Below are 20,853 nucleotides of genomic sequence, written 5' to 3' on the forward strand. Positions count from 1 at the left end.
ACAGCTTTACCTCCAGTTTGGCTAGTTAAGTGCATCTCTCACAGGTTGTGGTGTTGAGTGGTAGGAGGAGAGGGTTGTCTGTGTACATGAGGCAATTGCTGCATTGCCCGAAGATGCCCAGATTCATCTGATAGGAGAGAACACTGGGAGCTGACCCCTGGACATGCCTGAATAAAAAACTACTTTCCTCTAGACAAGTGAGAAAAGTGAGTATAAGAGCTGTTTTTCTCTAAGCAAGTGAGGAAATTAAGTACAAGAACTGTTTTCCTCTAGGTAAAGAGGAAGGTTGAGTGCTGTAGTAATTTGTCGCTTATTTAGTGCTAACAGCAAGTTCTGAACAAGTGCTGAGAACGAATCAGCAAATTCAAGTGCTAAAACTAAGAATCTGTACCTGGATCTTGTGGTAGATAGACTACCTAGTGCTTACCACTCCCACTGATAAGCTAGAAGGCTTCCCTCCAACACAGAAAGGCTATGGGGGCTCAGAAGCTTACAAACAGTCCCGGATACAGCAAATCTGCATCTGGACTTGGCTAGTTACAGGAAAGGTGGGAAACAAGCACAAACACAGGCTTTTAAACCAGAAAGTTGAAAAAGATGGAAAAACTGCCCAAACGACCAATAAACTACAATTTCTAGGCCAGAAACCACTCTTGTGGTAGATAGGCTACCTACTGCTTACCACTCCGACTGATACGCTAGAAGGCTTCCCTCCAACACAGAAAGGTTATGGGGGCTCAGAAGCTTACAAACAGTCCCGGATACAGCAAATCTGTATCTGGACTAGACTAGTTACAGGAAAGGCAAGAAACAAGCTTAATTTTTTTATTTTTGGAAAGTAGAAAGGGTGAAAGGAGAAACAGAAGATAATTCAAAATTAAGGACCCAAGTGGCTTGCCCTTCACAAATGTTCTTTCTGTATTAGGCAGAGTGAGCTAGTGACACTATACTGGAATAAAGCTGAAGAGATAGGACTGGTAGTGAGCAAATGAGATAGACCCAGGAGATGTGTTCAAACACAAATTTACAGAGGGGCAGGCAATTCCAAAGCCACCAAGATTAATACCAAAAAAGAACAGGGAGGGTGGGCAGGAAACTAACTGCAGAGACAAAGAGAGACCACAATATTCTATGAAAAATTAAATAGAAAAATAAATAACTACAGAGAGACACAGACACAATATTCAATAAAACAATTAAATAGAAAAATGAAATGCAATACAATCTTTAACCCTGCAAGTTTGTACTTAACTCAGCAAGTAATGCAGTTGATTGCAGGTATGTAGCAGAAGCCAAATAACACAGGCATTGAGCAGTAATAAATTCAAAGATATGTGACTCACTTATAAATACAAAGAAACCCATTATCATGAAAAATTCCTAAAAAAAAGTAAAAAAAAAAAAAAAAAAAAACTTCAATGAACTATCGTAGTTACACCTCAGATTCTAAAGGGCAAAGCAAGTTATCATACCTCTCAACCTCTTGGAGCAAGAAATCTGGACAAAGCCGTTAATAAAAGTGGGACAAGGGCCCAAAAATAGGGACATATTTTAGATATTGCTCTTACAAACTTAGAAAGTTGATAGAATAACAAGTTTTGCATTAGCATGAAATTTCTGAAGGGTATGAAGTCTGAATCTCAAATGCCTGTCATTATTTTCTAACTTAAGTCTTTACTGATTTGCCACTAATTTGCCAGAGAAACACAATTTTATGAAAAACAGATGAGAAATATGGGGCAAAATCTACACTTTCTGTGAAAATCTGTAGAGCTGAGAGGTATAAAGCTTATGCTTAAAAAAAAAAGGAGAATGGAGATTATTTTTTCATTGCCTAAGAGGGAGAGCAATGCAAGCACTGCTTGCTTTAGTAAACCAACGACTGTAGTAGATATTAGATACCTCTGCCCTCTCTAGCTAATCTGTCTACATGCACGTTTCTTAATGACAGTGTGCAACTTAACCCATCTCTGAGACAGCAAACAGACCAGTCTCTATCTTAATTATATTTATTAAGCACATGGGGAAATTATGGCAACTGAATTTATGTGGGATCATTCAGCTAAATTCTAGCATGAGTAGCAAACTGCTTATATTTGCCTTAATTACATAATCTGAACTCACACGTACTATGATCTGATGAGACAACATTAGAACCAGAAGTGGAAAAAAAATGTGGTGCATAGGATGAGAAGGGCTCTCCAGTGCCATCTGATTCCTGTATGAATGTTCTCAGAACCTTCTGTTTGAGAAAACATGCCAATTGGAAAAGATGAAGACCTAAACAGGAGGGCAGATTAAAGGAATTGCCAGGGTGAAGGACTAGAAGGAGAAAGTAGTCATAAAGACACTTTTGTACAGCCCCTGGCAGTGGGAGGCTTCCCCTTTCTTATTAGAGTCTACGTGCCATTTTTTTAATATATACACATATATATATATATATATATATATATATATATATACATATATATATATATATATACATATATATATATATATATATATATATATATATATATATATATATATATATATATGGGTCACCTTCATTTTGTCGACAGATCATTTCACTGACAACCAAGTCAGCAGGCCCAATTCAGTGAAAGTTCATTTCACTGACACTTCATTTCACTGGCACTCATTTCGTCAACAATGATATGTGGCCTATTCCCCACTGTTGAGCGACCCTGGAGTTAGAAAAGATAGTAAGGGGGGTGTGGGGGACACAGCCCCCCACAATGGGGGGTGTCGGGGGCAGAGCCCCACTCATATCATAAACGTTTTACAGTATACAGATGTATTCTTACAAGTGCAATGAATAATGGTTTCCAAAAAACAATCATAGAACCCCAGTATGTGGGGTGTGCCCCCAACACCCCCCTTACTAGCTATTCTAACTCCAGGGTCACTCTACAGTGGGGAATAGGCCTTATATCATTGTCGACGAAATGAGTGCCAGTGAAATGAAGTTTCAGTGAACTGGGCCTGCTGAGTTGAGTGTCAGTGAAATAAACTGTTGACGAAATGAAGGTGATCCATATATATATATATATATATATATATATATATATATATATATATATATATATATATTCCCCTCTACTCATCACTCATTAGACCCATTATAGAATACCACCCCCCTTTTGGTATGTACCTCACAAGACATCTACAACAACTGGAAAGGCCACAGAAATACCTCACAAAGAGGATTACCGGCCTCAAACAGATGCCCTACGCAGACCGTCTCAAAAAACTCCAGCTTTACTCTGTCGCATATCACCTACTCAGAGGCGATCTCTGCCTAATATACGAAGCTATGTCAAACCCAGAGCTGTTGGACATGCTCCACGTAAAGAAATCCCAATCCCTCCAAGCTACATGCTCTAGGGACCTAAACCTTGTCACCACAATAAACAGAACATGCTGGAGGGACAGATTCCTGTCTCAGAGACTTCCCATACTCTGGAACAAACTACCTGTCTATATCAAACAAAGCTCCTCATTAGCACTCTTCAGGAAAAATCTTGATGATTGGATGGGAGATAGGAAATTCGCCCCGAGGATCACTTCTGTGGCTCTGCTACAGGGACACAGGAAAATAATTTTCTTGGGTGGCAAAAGCCAGGGTACTGCTTGGCTAGGCTTATATAGGCCCTAGGGCCAATAGCCTAGTACCTACCTATGAACTTATATATATATACATATATAAACTGTTTGATCCCTTTACATGCAAAGCCAGTCCAAAATATAACATTTCCTGTCTAAAGGTAAATAAGTTTGTCTTCAGAAAAATAGTTTACTGGATGATTTGTTCCCAAAGTCCAGCCTTGAAGGAAGGTTAGCCAGCTGTCAGCTCGACATAGCCTACAGAGAGAGAGTGTTCTTCAGCAGCAAGAGCATTATTAAGCTTTTTGATGCTCTATAACTTACTCTGATATGGAGTTCTGCTCAAGCTCCTGGCAGTTAAAGCATGTGAAGGGTGCCATTAAGCTTTGTAAAGATAGCCAGTTGATTATAGACTTGGAATAATATAACCCAAATAGCTTAGGGTACTGCAACAATGATCCACTGTTGAACATCTTTACACATGTATACTGGAGAAGGCTTAGCAGGGTGTGAGAAAGATACATGAATGTGGATGTGGGCTGCACTTTTAAGAGAGAGCAGGATGCAAGTAAGATAAGTTCACCAGTCCTTATTTACAGTCTGTATAAGCAGTGTTGAATAAATCACTCAATTGTATTCACAGTTTTCCCTTGTATACATACAGCTAAAGTGTTAATGGACATATAGATGACTACATATGTTATGTAAGTAATTCCACTGTATAAATGACACATCATTCTGCAGTACTTTGAAATACTTGTTAGTCTCTCATAAAGCAGCTAAGTGTAATTTGCACTTAATCAATCAAATCGGAAACACAATGCCAGCTGAATCTTAACCTCATCATTGCACTCAAAACAGCAAAGAGCTTTAGATGTTGCATTCTTGCCTTACATTAAAAAGTCAAACTGCTGGAAAAGGCAGAAATTACAGCTCTTAAGGATATCTCTCTGAAGTTTGTTGTTTGAGTCAGGAAAAGCAAAGAAAGAGTACACATCATCATGGGAGTTAATGTAGACTGCACATGGAAGATGGTCCTTTCTGATAACCACGCCACAAAAAAAAAAGATAGCTAAACACAGCAACTAAATTATTAAACAGCAGTCTAGATACTGGGCCAGTGAAGTATGATTTATCAGAAATATAAAGATGCTCAAAGCAGCTTTTATGCAGATACCTAAAAAGAGTCCATAAAAAATGCATCAATATAAATGCAAACAAGTTGAACACAAGTACATACTAAACTTATGGCAGAAGAGTCATGAAGGAGCTTAATTGTAACACTCCGTGGTTCTGACAGTATATTAGTTAGCCCTAGTAAACAGATTAATTCCCCATATCCACGGCATGAATTTAAAGTCTCCCTCTCAATTATTAAGGTTAATTTAGATGAGTGTTATTTTGAGATATTTGGCATGAGTTATAGACAGACGGTTCATTCTATAAAAGTGAAGGATGTCAAAAAGGATAAGAGTTCAAAATGATAAACAGAGATCACCCCTCAGGAGTCTATCAGACAGAACAGAAAGGGTGATAGGGCTTTTAGTCTTTGGAGGTAGCCGAGATTGCACAGTCTAGAAATTTTTTTTTGGTCAAAAACTTTTGGGGTCTTTCAAGATTAAATAATTAAATAATTGCACCTAGTTTGCAAATCAGCAAACTTAAGTAACCACAGCCTGACTCCATGTGCTCTTATTTCTGAGAAGCAGTTTCCTAATAATAGCAGGGGGCCCTACTGGTGACAATCCACAGCTTTGAGTAGGAACCCCCAACCTTAACAATGTGGGTTTGTGCTATCCAGTGGACTACATACAGAGTTGTGTTAAGTTGGCAGAATTTATCTATAATAGATTGTGGTGTTGTGTCAAAGGTCCTGGCAAAGTTAAGGTTAGGAGTATGGACTTGTAAGGCCATCATTCAGGGCTTCAGACTTCTTCTTCTTTTGGCTTTTCCCGGTTAGGGGTCGCCACAGCAGATAACCTGTCCGCTCATGATTGGCAGTAGAGTTTTATGGTGTTGAGTTGCCAGCCCCGCGCCCAACCTTCCACAGAAGGCACACACACACACTCACTCCTAGGGCCAATCTAGAGTGTCCAATCCACCTACAGCATGTCTTTGGGATGTGGGAGGAAACCCACGCGACCAGGGGGAGGACATGCAGACTCCGCACAGAAGTCACCCTGATTGAACCAGAGAAACTCTTGCTGTGAGGCGACAACGCTGATCGCTGCACCACCGTGGCCACTTCAGTAATGTTTTTAAAAATCAATAAGATTTAATAGACATTACCTATCTTTTATAAATCCAAACTGGTTTGGGTCCAAGGTTTGTAGGTCACCTATGTCACTGTTTATCAGATTAGCAAACGCATGATCAAAGACTTTACGCATGATACTAATGAGGCCAATAGAACTATAGCTACCAGGGTGTGTAGTGAGGCTGCCTTTGTGTAATGCTACCACTATGGCTATTTTCTACATTTCAGGGACAAAAACCACAGAGAAACAAATTGAATGGGTTTAAGAGGGGTTTGGCAGTTACCTGAAGACAGCTAGTGATAGGCAGCTTGCATTTTTAAATTTGCACAGTATGGATATAACCCGGTCCAAGGTGAATTTAGGAGGAATGGGTTGGTTTGTAATGGGGGAACATTTGGCTAGGATGAGGGAGTGAAAATAGTACCGCATTTTCCTGTATGGTATTAGCAATAACATTGGGATGGGATCAGTGAGTGAGATTCCAATGAAAATGAGTTTGGTACATCATCGTCATTTCTAAACGTCCAAGGCATTTTTAAATTACAAGGACATTTAGAAATGATTATTAATGTACCAAACTCATTTGGAATCTCACTCACTGATCATGCATTTGCTGATCTGATAAACAGTGACATAGGTGACCTTGGTGATGTATGTGCCCAAAGATTTTACTTATTTTTAGCCCTTTCATATTGGGAGACTGGGAATCTATTACACATAAATTGAGGTTTCTTCTTTTTTCTTGTAAGGCTTATTTATATGGGAATTACACAATATGGACTTATTTCAGAATTTACCATCACGTTTATGCTATATGGGAACAGACTCCTTGATATATCTGCCCATAAGGGAATAAAATTCAGGTGAGTACGCAATAGCATCAGGTACTAGGTTATTCAAAAGAACTGTACCATTTACAATTTGGCAAGAATGTCAGGAAACAGGGAGATGTTTGTTTTGGAATTATATTTTTCTTTATTTTTTCTGGGTTTCAGTGTATTTTAAGGGAGAAGGTTACTGCTAGTCAGTTGGATTTTACTAAGGAAGTAGTAAAAGTAGGAGGCAGTACAGTTGGTAAGGATACTGTCAAGATGATTATCAACTGGTAGGGAGGGAACAATATGATCAAGAGAATTAGCATTTAATAAAATTAAGTTATCGTTAACTGTATTTGTTGCTAGTTGCATCAGTATGCCTGCTTAAAGTGGAGTAGTTAAATTAACTCATAAAAAGTACATTCAGTTTGATGGAGGGCTTTTCAATATGACTTAGACAATTAGCATGCTCAAATGAGGATAGAGTGTGGGGCATATAAGCTGGCAATAATATGGTAAGCAGTTTTGTTTTAAGATAGATGGACCACTGCAAGCTCAACGTAACAAGGGATTTTTAAAATACATAAAGGCATTTAGAAATGATGATAAGTTCCAATACAAGTCTAAACATGAAACTGCACTCATTGCAAGCATTCGTAACCCTGGAAGATGCTGACATTTGTGCAGTCACAGAAACCTGGTTCAAAGCTGCAGAGAGCACCCCAGCCTTGCCTGGTTACTCATCTTATCATACATTCAGATCTCAAACTGTGGGCAGCGAAGCCAAAAGAGGTAGAGTTTCAATATATATTAAAGATACACACACACCTCCAGGCTGGTCAAATAGTATGATGCACAGGAGACACTCCAGGTGCAGTTAACCATTGACAAGACCCCTACTATTCAGATCATAGCTGGCTATAGGCCCCCAAATTTGACTCAAGATGCCCACTCCACCTATCTGGACCTCTTCAAATCTATCAAGATCCAATCCTTTACCCTAATCCTGGGCAACTTTAACTACCCAACCATAGATTGAAAACAAATACTCATACCAGCACACAAATGTCCAGAGAATCCTCGATTTTATCAATGCAAATACCTTAGAACAGCCAGTTGATACCCCCACAAGAGGTGATAATATCTTGGGCTTGGTATTAACCAACATGAGTAACCACTGCAGCACCCCTACAGTATCATCCTCCCTGGTAAGATCACACTACAAAGGCAGTTTTGCTGGGGGGGATCCCTCAACCTGCCCAGCTACTTTAAATATACTAACTCTGAGATCGCACTACAGTGAGGAAATAGGTATATTCCCTTATCCCTACTCTAGTGTGGTTCACTGCTGCAGTGTTTCCTTTTTTGTTTTTATTACTGTTTCGGTGAACCGGTATTCGCGAAAATGCACTTTCGTTTAAGTGCACTTTTGCGCAAATGGGGTCGTACTTTTCTTTTTCGAAATAATGAGGTTTTGATTAAGAAAAGTAGACCCCTTTCTTCCATACTGCTCACATTTCTGCTTGCAAAACCTGGCATTTTATGACCCTATTTCTCTCTGTACGTCAGCCACTATAACCACTGTATAGCAATTTCAATGAATGCTACTTTTCTGAATTACTATATCTAGTTTTCCTACGTCTATTCTTTGATCTGTAGGTAATCGGTGATCCCGAGTGAAATAAAGTTAGTCACTGGTGGTAACAATTTGTAGTTCATGTTTCCAACTCTTCTCAGCTACTTCAATATTGTAGTGTTTCTACATGCCCCAGTGAAACAATCGTGACGTATTATTGTGGCTTTCAGTATACAGGGTCTTTGCTAAAGGATACAATTATACATTTCATGGCCTTCAGTTTTAGTCTGTGGTTTTGACACCAGATATTTGTTATGGAAAGATAAGATGAGAGTCTGAATAACAAGTTAAGTCATCTCTACCTCATCTATCACAGAGATATGGTAACATTGAAAACAAACTCTTCCTTTATACCTAAGGTCTATTTCAAAGTTTGAATGGAGACAGGCAATTCATCTCCCTGCTTAATCCAGATCCCCAAAATAGGAGTGTGAAAGAATTTTATGCACCCTGGATGCTCCCAGGCAAATCAGATACTAAACTGACAAGACAAAAACAAAACCAGAACTTCTGATCAACTATTTATTTCCTATGAAAGTAAGAAAAAGTGTCAATCAATGTCAGAACAGGCAATTTTTGAATGGCTGTCTCATGCTATTGCTTTTTGTTATTCTCACCATTACAACGTTCAGGCAAAATCACAGGCCACTCTACCAGGGCTTTGTCTACTTCTGTGGCTGTTTTGGAAGGGGTACACTCTAGAAATATACCAGAGGCAGGAACTTGATTAAACTGTGAACACCTTTAACAAGCACTACAAACCAGATTCCTTCTCTAGGTCCACAGCAGGCTTGGCTAAGAGTATTCTCCAGGGGCTTCTGGCCTCTGATCCTTCTTTCTAAGCTCTGGTATTTATCCCATACAACTTAGGCTACTGCAACAGTGATCTAGTGATGAACACAGTACAGCTGTGTAAGTAAACTTAGCATATGTTTAGGGGTTGGGAGGGTGGCCAAATGGTTAAGGTGTTTGCCTTACAAACACAAGGTGCAGGGTTTGAGTCTCAAAATGGCTCGCAAGGGCAGTTAGCCTAGTAATAATCTAAGAACCTACTAATCTATGAACCTATAACAGTAGATGTTTGAATACATCAGTGTTGCAGTAGCTGCATCCTCCCACCCCCTCCCTCATTTTGGCTGTTTTTTATGCAAGGGTGGGGGGGTTATTATAACCATTCTTATCTGTCAGGACTCAATCCTCCCTCATTCGAAGCAAGAAAGCTCTGAAGTTTTGGTGCCCTAGTTACGGTTTTTATAATGCTCTCCTTAATCTGTTCAGTGACTAGGGCACTGGTAAGGTGCCCTAAAGCTCTGGGAGCTAGCTGGCTGGTCAAGTCCTTGACAGGATATCCCACATACCTTAGGCTACTGTAACAGTGATTTATTCAAACATCTTCTGTTATGGTAAGCTTACTTACATAACGGTACCTTTATCACATTTAACTAAAACCACAAGTCTCTGCCTTTCTTTTCTTGCATTTCAATACTGCAAATCAGAGAATACAAGTAATGATAAAGAATTTAAAATAAAATTTGGATTACTGCATTATTGCTTCAGTAACATGAATGTTGTCTGATCTGTACACAGTGGACATTATAATGTTGTATAACCTTGCTAATAGGCACATGTATATTTCATGCAATATGGGATATTTGTATATAAACCTGCATTACAAATACATACATTATATATATATATATATATATATATATATACACACACACACACACACACACACACACACACACACACATATATATATAGATAGATAGGTATGTATACATACATCCACACACATAAAAAGAGACAGATATACACTCTACACTACAACTGGGGTTGATTAGTCATTAGCATGCAAACCAAAAATTATATAACTTAATAATTAAATGTGATGGCACTTAAAAATGTCATGAGTGGTATGTGCCAGACAGTGATAGTTTGGAACTGCTACTATTTTATACAATTTAATGAAATAACTGAGCCTGTTCTTCTTTAATTTAATCTAATCCACAGATTGTGTTCTGTCATAGGAAAGTTGCATAGTAATTTGTCATTATCTCACTTGTGAGGGTGGCATAAGGTCCAACATCATCCCCATACTTATCTAGCATTCTATAAGGCTTAAATACTTTTTGTTGCTTTATCAATATAATATTGGCACCTGTTCTTCACTGGTATAAGTATTTTTTTTAACAATGACGTCATCTATCAGACTACCTATAATGGGAACTCTTGAGAAATTCAGCCACATTACTGTTACGGGATCATATGGAGTTTTCTGACTCTAAAATGTGTTTCAGATTTCTTGGTTAATTGTCACCACTGCACTGCACTAAACATTAAATGTGACAGTGAAGAATGTCACTGGAGATATATTTGAAAAAGAAAAAAAAAAAACACAAACAGAAAGTAATACAAATTTTCTTTACAAAAACAGCTACAGAAGCCTTCTGACATGTAGCTTTTGCTGCTGTTGATGTTACATCTAAAACAGACTAAAACTGCTGCTGGTGCTAAAATACATGCCTTTCTTTACTTGCATTGAGTCAGTGTCTAAGACGGCAACACTTTAGCTGGTACTGCTTGTATCGCAGGCACCAAAAACTGCAAGCCTTGAAATGATGGCTTTCACAGTTTGTACATAGTAGATGCAATCTGCTCGTGGTCAGACTGAATATTTTGAAAACAGTGTCGGGGTTGGGATGTTAGGGGCAAATAAGGGCAAAATTCTTGAGTTACTGTTGACGGAATGGCTACTGAAACAAATGGATGGAGGGTTTATGAATTCTGCCTAAGTGGTAAGGGCAAATCATTCAAAGGAGAAAAAAAAAAAACAATGGGCCCTTAAAATGTTGTAGAGAAAGAGATTCTGTTCAACTCATGGCACGAAGAAGGAAAAAGTACATCAAATGCCTATTCTGAGATTATCCTTTGCCATAAGAATATCAACGTCTTTCAGTTTGTGAAACGTTTGCTAAAGGCTGCTAATGTGGCCCATTTAAGATAGCACATCCTGACAGATTAAGGCACGCTCATTTTCAGTCAAGCAGAAACTAACTTGTCATGGATAAAACAGCATATTCTTAAAGAACCAGAAATGATATCACAGTGATGGTGAAGGGGATAACTGAACATTTGATCATTTTAAAATGACTGGGGATTTAAACTGCTTGTCACATACAAGGAAACTGTTACTTTACTGAATCTGTAAACCTAGTAGCTTTAAATATTTACTGGATATTATTTCTACTACAGCAGTTAGACTTTCTGTATACAATAGCTCAGTATGGGGTTTAACATTAGATTCTGAAGCTTAAACTTATTTGGTATTAATGCCTCTTCTGAACTTTTATAAGTGGTGAACAAATGCAGTTATATTTTTAGGGTTTTAGCATAATCCACGGAGTATGTACTTAAACACTCAAATTGTACAAGTCATTTAATCCATGCAGTACCACTCTAGGAATGCTGCTGAACTTATCAGAATGTATTTCCCTATTTTCTAATATTTTGAATACTAGGCACATTAATACGAATAAACAAACATATTTAAAAATAATACATCCCTTATTTTATGACTCCTGTAAGTATTCAAGTTGCCAAACACGTTTACTGAAAAGACTGAATACATCTGCCGTTTACACATAAATGTGTGTATATATATATATATATATATATATATATATATATATATATATATATATATATACACACACACACACACACACACACACACACATATATATATATGTGTGTGTATGTACACACACACAAAGATACACATACATGTACATGTGTACACACAATGTTATTAATCGTATGTTATCAGAAAAAATATTACAAATTAGCTGCTGCCGGGGTCCAACAAGCCTACAAATCCAAACAAAAGCCTAAAATGGGACATCAGGATAGTCTAAATGAAAAGGTCACATACAAGAACAGATCCACACGTAGACAACATTTATTACAAAGCAAAGAATTAATCCAGACAGCAGCTGCTGAGAAATCAGTTCATCATTAGAGATAAAATACTACTGAAAGGATGCAATGTATTGTATCAGTTTACTGAATGCTATTGAAACCTTGAAGTAGCAAGCCACCAAAAATAAAAGTTAAGAGTTTTGACACTGTCGAACTTTTAGTGACCAAAATGAATGTTAGTGCTTGAATTTTTACTCTGTACTAGAAAGCATAAACTAAAACCCTGCATTTTTCTGTCTGAAAGAATAAAGTAAACAAAGGCAAAATGCAGGAGAGTGAAAGTTCATATTTTACAGTTCTTTCCTAGCTAATAACCAGTCCAAGCTCTATCTGGGGATACATTTCAATATTCATGTAAAATAAAGCTGAATGGAAGGTCTGACAAATCTGTCTTTAGGTGATTATACACGGTGTTAGGTCCTGGTAGAACCCAAGACACTTATAAATGAAAACCTTGTGTACTTCTTCTAACACTAAAAGTGTCATATTAGGAATACCCAGCTGGTTTGCAGAAGATCTCCCATCAAAAAATAATGTTCCAGCTATCACAATGAAATGGTAAAGGATCTATGATTGTTGTATGTTATAGTAAATCGATTAAACACAGGACACTTTGCAAGAAGCAACACTGATCAAACTCTTCAAAGACTACACAAATTAACAATAATTTTGCAATGTTCAGCAGTACTGCGCTGTTTAAATAAGCTAGTGGGAAGCTGCTGAGGTATGTTTCAGAAACAAGCATATGCGCTTCACACCAGAGAAACACCTAAGGTTCTGCAAAGATTAGCACTGAATCCCAGATCTACATCACAAGAGAATACTGTGCTACAAAGCAAGTTCTCCACAAGTAATATTAAAACTGCCTCCACAAAATTTATAAACACTCAGTCTCAAGTATATCACTGTAAAAAAATCAAATATCCCAGTGAAAGTCTCTGTTTAGATTCCCCGTTTAGTATGAAAATGTTAATCGTACAAAATTGTCTTAAAACACAAACCATTTAGTTAGTGAAGAGTGTCACCTTGCCAGTTCACTAAGGACTTGCTGTTGAACTGGCAAGGCAATGCAAAGCAATGAAACCACAACAAAGTTTTATACTTACTAATGCAACCTGCATTCTGTTGCCTAGTAGATTACTGACTATTGTTCATCAGTTACCTTGTGTAATAAGACATTTGAAAATCTCTTTTTTGTGGCGTCATAGGAAATATGCAAATGATCCCTGAAAAAAGCATTCCTGCACACTGCTTATGTGTATGTATTTATATTCATCTACTTGTTTACATTTGTTAACTTGGAATTTTCATGAGGGAAGTCCTGCCTTTGGTGCAGCCCCAGGGTGAAAATCACATTAGAAAATAATCAAAAACAGAGGCAATACAAGTAACATCATATGAACAGGACACACATCTCAATAGGCTATAATATTACTTCAGCCATTCATTTATTCATTCATAAGCCAGTACTCATTTTTTTCAGATGAAACGCACAGTTTTCCTTTGAAGTTTTGATTACGAGAAGCTTATAAAAAATTTATCAAAATGTTCTGTGTTTGACAAGCTCATTTTGTGTTACAAACATCTCCTTGATCCCAAGTTTTAGTGATGCAGCTCTCAGCACATATACAGCAACACACATTGTCTTCTTGTATGTAATCTTTGTACATCCCCCTAAAAAAATGCCCAATTTGATATATATATATATATATATATATATATATATACATATATATATATTGTTGTATCTTTCGGCTTTTCCCGGTTAGGGGTCGCCACTGCGGAACTCCAGTCCGCTAATGATTGGTAGTAGATTTTTACGTACCGACTTGCCATGCCTGACGCACATCCTTCAACGAAGGTACGCCCATTCACGCTGTCACCACACAGAAGACGCTTTAGCTGAGAATCGAACAAGACAACATCTTACTGTGAGGCGACCACGCTACTATATATATATATATATATATATATATATATATATATATATTTTTTTTTTTTTGCCCTCATTTCTTGTGAGCCAAAAACCTATCCTCAGAACACAGAGTGCAATGACATGCCTCCTCTGAAACATATAGCTTTATCCTCCTACATCACTGGAGTTGGCCAATGCCTTATTACGATACTTTTATACTGAGGATTAAACACAAAGTTCAGCATGGGGGTGTGAATAAGGTGAAACAGGATGGAAATAATATTTTTATTTTCACTGAACATACCTGGACTTGCTGCATGACAGTATTCTTCTAGTTTTATAAAAGAAGATGTAAGCCTTCTATTTAAAAGTCTTTTGTTTTACAGCATTGCAGGCCTTTTCTCTACATATCTGAAGCAAAAAAGGTAATCATCTACATTCAACTTTAGCATATCATTTTCATCTTGAAACTTCAAGCAATGGACTTCATCTATAATTTAGCAATATGACTAGCAGATAAAAATATGGTGCCACTGTGAAATATGTGACTATAATTAACTCATCTATAATCATGGCAAGTTAGGATGCCAAAAACCAAAGCTACCACAAACCTTAGAAGGTTTATGAAGAAAATGAAAAGAACTGGCTCCAGTAATAGGTCCTGAAGGGTGCCATAAACTATCCCTCACTAATAAGCGAAAATTGGATCATCACAATTACAGTCTAGCTCTCAGTCCACCAGCAATGCAGCCTGGCGATGTCTCCCGTAATAATTAAGCAGACATGCTGACAATTATTCCTGGTCCATAATGGATTGCTTTAATCTATAGACCATATACAGCAATGTCAGAGGTGCTGCTGTTGGTCCAGAAAAGAAAGACTTTCAATGATTTCTGAGAAAAAAAAAAATGAAAATCAGTCAATACACAGAATGGAAGAATTTAATAATCCAAAATGTAGTGTGACAACATAGAATTCTAGAAGCTTTTTTTAATGACTCACTGCTTCTGAGAATGAAAGTTCATAAACTTTTCAGTAACAATACTATTCTTAGAATGTCTGTCTGTCCTTCAGAGAAAGGGCACAGTGAGCTTCCATCTGCATATCTCATGAAGTGGCTCTGGGCGATGTCCCTGAAAGTGACAAAAATTACTTGTTTTGCAAGTGTGTTACTTGAAATAAATTATTAAAACATAAACTTAAAGTATCACTACTAGCTGATTAAGTAAACATGAAAACCATGTTTAATGCTTTGACCACTGGGTTCTCAACAAAAAAACAGAAGAAGAAGAAAAAAACAAATTCCATGTTCATAAAACATAATCCAGGAATTATACAGATGATTTTTAAATGTAATCCCTGGCCCTTTCCGTGATTTCATTTTTTTTAACCCATATATATATATATATATATATATATATATATATATATATGTGTGTGTGTGTGTGTGTGTGTGTAAAATTAAAATGGATTCTAGGTACAGAAGAGTGAACAAAGCAAGCGGACAGTATTACAAGTACTAAATAAGAAAATAAATAAAGGTTGTTGTGAATGAGCGCTTCAGCCTAAAATGCCGAATTTCATGGTTTGTGATTTACCAGCATTTTTTCCATAAAAAGTAAACAATCAGTCTCCCTGGCCAAGACTGGCAAATAAAACTAATTTCTCTAGAACTTTTATTTCAAATACATTAAAAATCACATACTATAATGAAATCCTTTGAGATACAAGAAATCTCAGTATCTTAGAAAACATTAGAGGAAATAAATGTTTGTCAATGATGAAAACTTGCTTGTCATGTGTCTGAAAAAGAGACAGCTATCATAAACAAAAAGCAGTCTACAGAAATGTGTTCAGCTACTCAGACCTAATGCCTTTGGTTGAAGAAACTCAAAAGAAATTACTACATTTTTTGTTTTTTGGTTTAGGGCAAAATCAGAAGACAATGTCAGTTACAAAGTTATATTTCCAAATTAAGTTCATCCTCAATGATGTAAGATTTCAGCATACTTTCTTTCTTAATCTTTAAATCCTTTATTTTACAGTACTTGAATCATTACCATTGTCTTACTAGTTACTGTTAAACTAAGATACACAGTAATACTTTGTCTACTTTTCACAGTCTTTGGCAGTCTTTTTTTTTTTTAACATTCAAATTTCATTAATTTCCAGGAATGATGTATTACAAGAAATTAAAATGGGTCTACATTAGAAGGTTGATTTACCACAGAGTTGATGTTCACAACATCGATCCCAGATGATCAAAGCGCCACAATCACAATAGGCCAAAGCATCAAAAAACCCACAAATACAGTGGCAGTAGGTGTTTATAAGAGATTGTGGTATAGAAAAGGGATTAAGGTTTTGCCCTTTCTCAGCTGTAGTGTGATCTCAGTGTTTGATATATATAATGTGCAGGGGGTTGTCAGTTTTGTGGGTTTTCGATGTTTCAGTCTGTGAAGATATTTCAGCTTTGATGTTCCAGTCTTAATGATGTGCATGTAAAGCTTCCTGGTAAGTCAGGTATGTAACATAGATCCACTAGAATACATAGCATGCTTAAAACAGAAACGCAAGCAAACCTCTGTTACTTAGGAAAGAACAAACTCTGATGAACGAAAGTAAATATACCTGCTTCACTGATTGTGGCTAATAATGTAGTCTCCTACTGCCCCTTCTTCGTCTTTTTTCCATATCTATCAATTTTCTCAAATACACAGCACTGTTCATATCCAATATATTTATCATACTTTTCAAATGTTATGGCTTAAATATAACTGACCTGCTCACTGTGATTCCTTTCCACAGGCTTATATGTTGTTAGCTATTCTACTAACTGGGCCTACTTACTCTCTTGTTTTGCTAGCTATTCTTCTGACATCTAAATTGCCTCTGCCTTTTGTGCAGGGTTGTGCCTAAAAGGTTCTTAGAACAGTTCACTGACTGGCTGACAAACACACAAATAAATACATAGATAGCTATTAATCTAGCAGAAACAAAAGATAAAAACAGAAATAAATACCAAATTCTCTGTAATATCATAAAGAGTAGAAATTATAAACAAGAATCCTCTTAGCACGAGCACTGCATTCCATTTCTCTAGTATGGTTCTCATATGGGGTGATGACTGTTGGGAGTCCGCATGTCCTCCTTGTGATCATATAGGGTTTTGGTGGGTGTGATAAGTTTCCTTGCACATCTCAAAAATGTGCCCTAGAAAAATTGGTGAGATTCCAAATAACTTGTACATGTGTATGCCATGTATGACTGCAAGGGCATACATGTTCATATTCCGCAATGGACTGACACCTTATCTCGGATACCTTTCTCTGTTTCACATCCACCAAGAGCTGGGACTATGAACTTGATTAAACAAATAACTAAAGTATAAAGTTATGAATATTCATAATATAAAATGAAACACACAAGTGCCTGGTATCCCTGATTTTTGGATCTATAATGACTTGAGTGAGTGGAAAGGTTCAGCTGTTGACACATATCTTTTAATAATGGCAAACCAGACCTTGTTCTGGACAGGTTGATAAAACTGAGAAGTTTCCTCGATTAGTTAACTCAATCTTCAAAAACCCAAACAGTGTATAACTGAGTGACCTAGTATAACAACTCCAAACACAAAATGCCCTCGAGGTGCTTGCAGCTGTATGAAAAAGTCCAACGGAGCTCACAGAAGTGAAACTTTATTAAACATACTTGTAATAAAGTCTCACTTCTGTGAGCTCCATTGGACTTTTTCATACAGCTGCAAGCACCTCGAGGGCATAATTAACCCAATCTGTGAATGAGGTTAGTCCTCTGTGTCCAGTGCCTAGTAACATAATACTTAATATGCCCTAATGATATATGGCAAAATTTGATTGATCCCGAGGAGTTACATTTACGATATAATGCTGTCAAGATAAAGGGCTTTCAATGGGTTTAGTCACTTAACATAGCTACATTCTAAGTAATGAGTTTAAAAGCAGTCTATTCTACTTTAAATGTTTGACAAAGTGGGGCTATGGAGATGTCATATATCAAATCTGGTTGGTGGATATTGCGCACTGTGATTTCTCATGAAATGGGCACAATTTAACCTAAGGACATTTAAGTATTTAATTGTGCAGGACTATAAATGTGTGGCCAATTGTATTAAACATGTTCTTTGTCCATCATAGTTACAGAGTAATTAGAGGCATGTGTTAAAAAAATTCAGGGTCATTTATCACTCTATGATAAAAAGAAAATGCCATCTGATTTAGGACAAAGATTAAACAATGTGTGAGCTTTTGTATATTTGTTTAGGCAAAAAAAGAAAATGGAATAGCTTTGCTGTCACTCTATGACTAAGATTTATTAATGCTGCCCAGTTTAATTCCAAGTTTCATCCATCCAATAGTTGCTTATCAAAGCTTAACATGTTACTGATTATCCCACATGTAGTTAGAAAGGGGGATATTTTTAAAGCATAATTTCTCAAATGTAACAGAGTTTGGGGTAAGGTTAGGAGTACTGATGATGGGTTGACACATTATAAGTTATCTGAAGATTTATTTAATGTATTAGAATTAATTACACCCTTGGGTCAGAGTGAATGGAAGCAGAGAATTAGACTGCTGAGGGTGATAACAGAAAATATGCATATTTGGTATTAACCTTATACTTAAGGTAGGCTTGCAATATCCCAAACAAATTTGAAGACCAACTTCTTCATTAATTATATAATTATGCAAACAGTAGCTAGGCAATGCAACCAAAATGTGAAAAGTTTAATTCCTCCTTTTTGTTCAGAGAATGTGATTTTAGAAAGATTCACTAAGGGTGATTTATTCCTCTGTATTACAGTAGGAAGAAATGTGTTGATTTTTTTGAAATTATTTATTACTTAAGGATGGGGTATTAATAATAATAGCAATGTAAAGAACCATAATACAGATGTTCATTCTTATGCTACAATATCTAGCAATGCAATTAAAGAAAATTAAAATTATTTTTTTTCAAATTTCTTAATTTGATCTAGGGTTAGTTATGATTCAAAGTCATGGGATGTTTAATGCCTAAATATTTGATACAAACAGTACTAATTTTCAGTCGAACTTCTCACGGTTAAATGTGGGACCATACTGACAAATAAGGGGCATTACAGCAGCTTTGTCTACAGTGAGTTTACAATTTAAAACATAACCAAATTTGTCTGTTAACTTTATGCAGCTAGCCAGGGAGAGATTAGTATTGAATAACTATAACAATTCATCATTAACAAAAACTGTTGTTAGAGTTAATTTTTGCAGTTGCATACAAATTAAATCAATCAAACTCCACCATATTATATCCACTTACAATTATTTCATTTTCCATTTCACTCTACTAACATATTCCAGAGGGGCACTCAACACATTATTTTCTGATTCTTAATTTGCATCAACCTTATCATTAGTGGAGGTGCATGCCTGCCACCACTCCACAAAATTAATTTCTTTTTACACTTTCTTTTCATTCTTTAGAATTTTCTAGCCTCTGTTTTTAATCCTTTGTACTTCAGTCTTTGGAATCTATACTCAGTGTTGCACATTTCCTTCCACGTGATCTGTTTCTAAGCCCTCAGTCAACTGTCTCTGTTGCATTTTGACATCATCATCTCACTACATTCCTCTTCTTAACCCATTCATTTAAGGTGTCATTAAATTCACAGCATACGCAGTCACTATCAGCTTTATACTGTTCTTTTGTCACTATGTTTTCCATCAATGCATTCATCATTGCTGCTATAGAGAACAGTCTACTTTGAGTATGCAACATTGGTTAGAGAGTACGTATGACTAGTGAAATTATCCACAGTACTGACAGCTGTATACTTGCTTCTAAGAATCCTTCGCCATACACAGTTCCTCCAGTAGCTGGCACTTTTTATTCTCCAATCTGAAGTAAAGGAGTTTGGTGTTTAGAAATAGCCTGCTTTTATCAAATACACCACAGTGGGGATAAAGAAGCAGCCAACAAGCTTAGACCATGTTCTCTATAGTCTTCCACTACTTCCAATGATTTTAACTGTTTTGTTTTTTTCATATTGTGCCTGTCTTTACATGTCAATGTTTTTTTACTAAGGCCTTAAATATCTTGGCTACTAATCCCATTATTTATTTGACTTCAAGACTGTTACAAACCAGTTCACGCAATATGCTGCAACTACGTTTGTACTTGTATAACTGTTTATCCTTTATTGGTAATGTTTGCCTTAATTAGTTTAATTTGTTAACCCAACAACAGGACCATTTTCAGCCAAGACTCAGGCTAACAAGTAAATGCAGAGTTGCAATCAGTTGCTCACATAATGCAATACAAAACACAAGGCAGAATAAAGCAATACACACACACACAACAGCATATTTCTTATACAATATAATATAAAATAATGTGGGACTATAACTTACACAGAGGCATAATGTACAGTATTTTACAATAAGTAACATTTTATGCAAAAATAAAACAAAAAAAAATAGAAATAACTTTCGTAGTACCATACTACATTCAGATATGCCCTTTCATAGCTGTAGGTTTAACAGATCTTAAGCTTATAGTTTGTATGCATAGCCAATATTTTTATAAATTAGTTATCCTTGGCTGGTTAAACTGTTACACTTGTAT

The 20,853-nt window shown here is 36.6% G+C and overlaps 1 protein-coding gene across 1 annotated transcript in view; it reads right to left on the reverse strand.

Moving 5' to 3' along the window:
• GMDS (GDP-mannose 4,6-dehydratase) overlaps positions 1 to 20,853 on the reverse strand; it is a 2,292,844-nt gene that overhangs the window by 1,072,548 nt on the left and 1,199,443 nt on the right. The window lies entirely within an intron of this gene.

Source organism: Protopterus annectens, chromosome 3.part0 (genome assembly GCF_019279795.1).
Source record: "Protopterus annectens isolate FY-2018-M chromosome 3.part0, PAN1.0, whole genome shotgun sequence".
NCBI classification, from domain to species: domain Eukaryota; kingdom Metazoa; phylum Chordata; order Ceratodontiformes; family Protopteridae; genus Protopterus; species Protopterus annectens.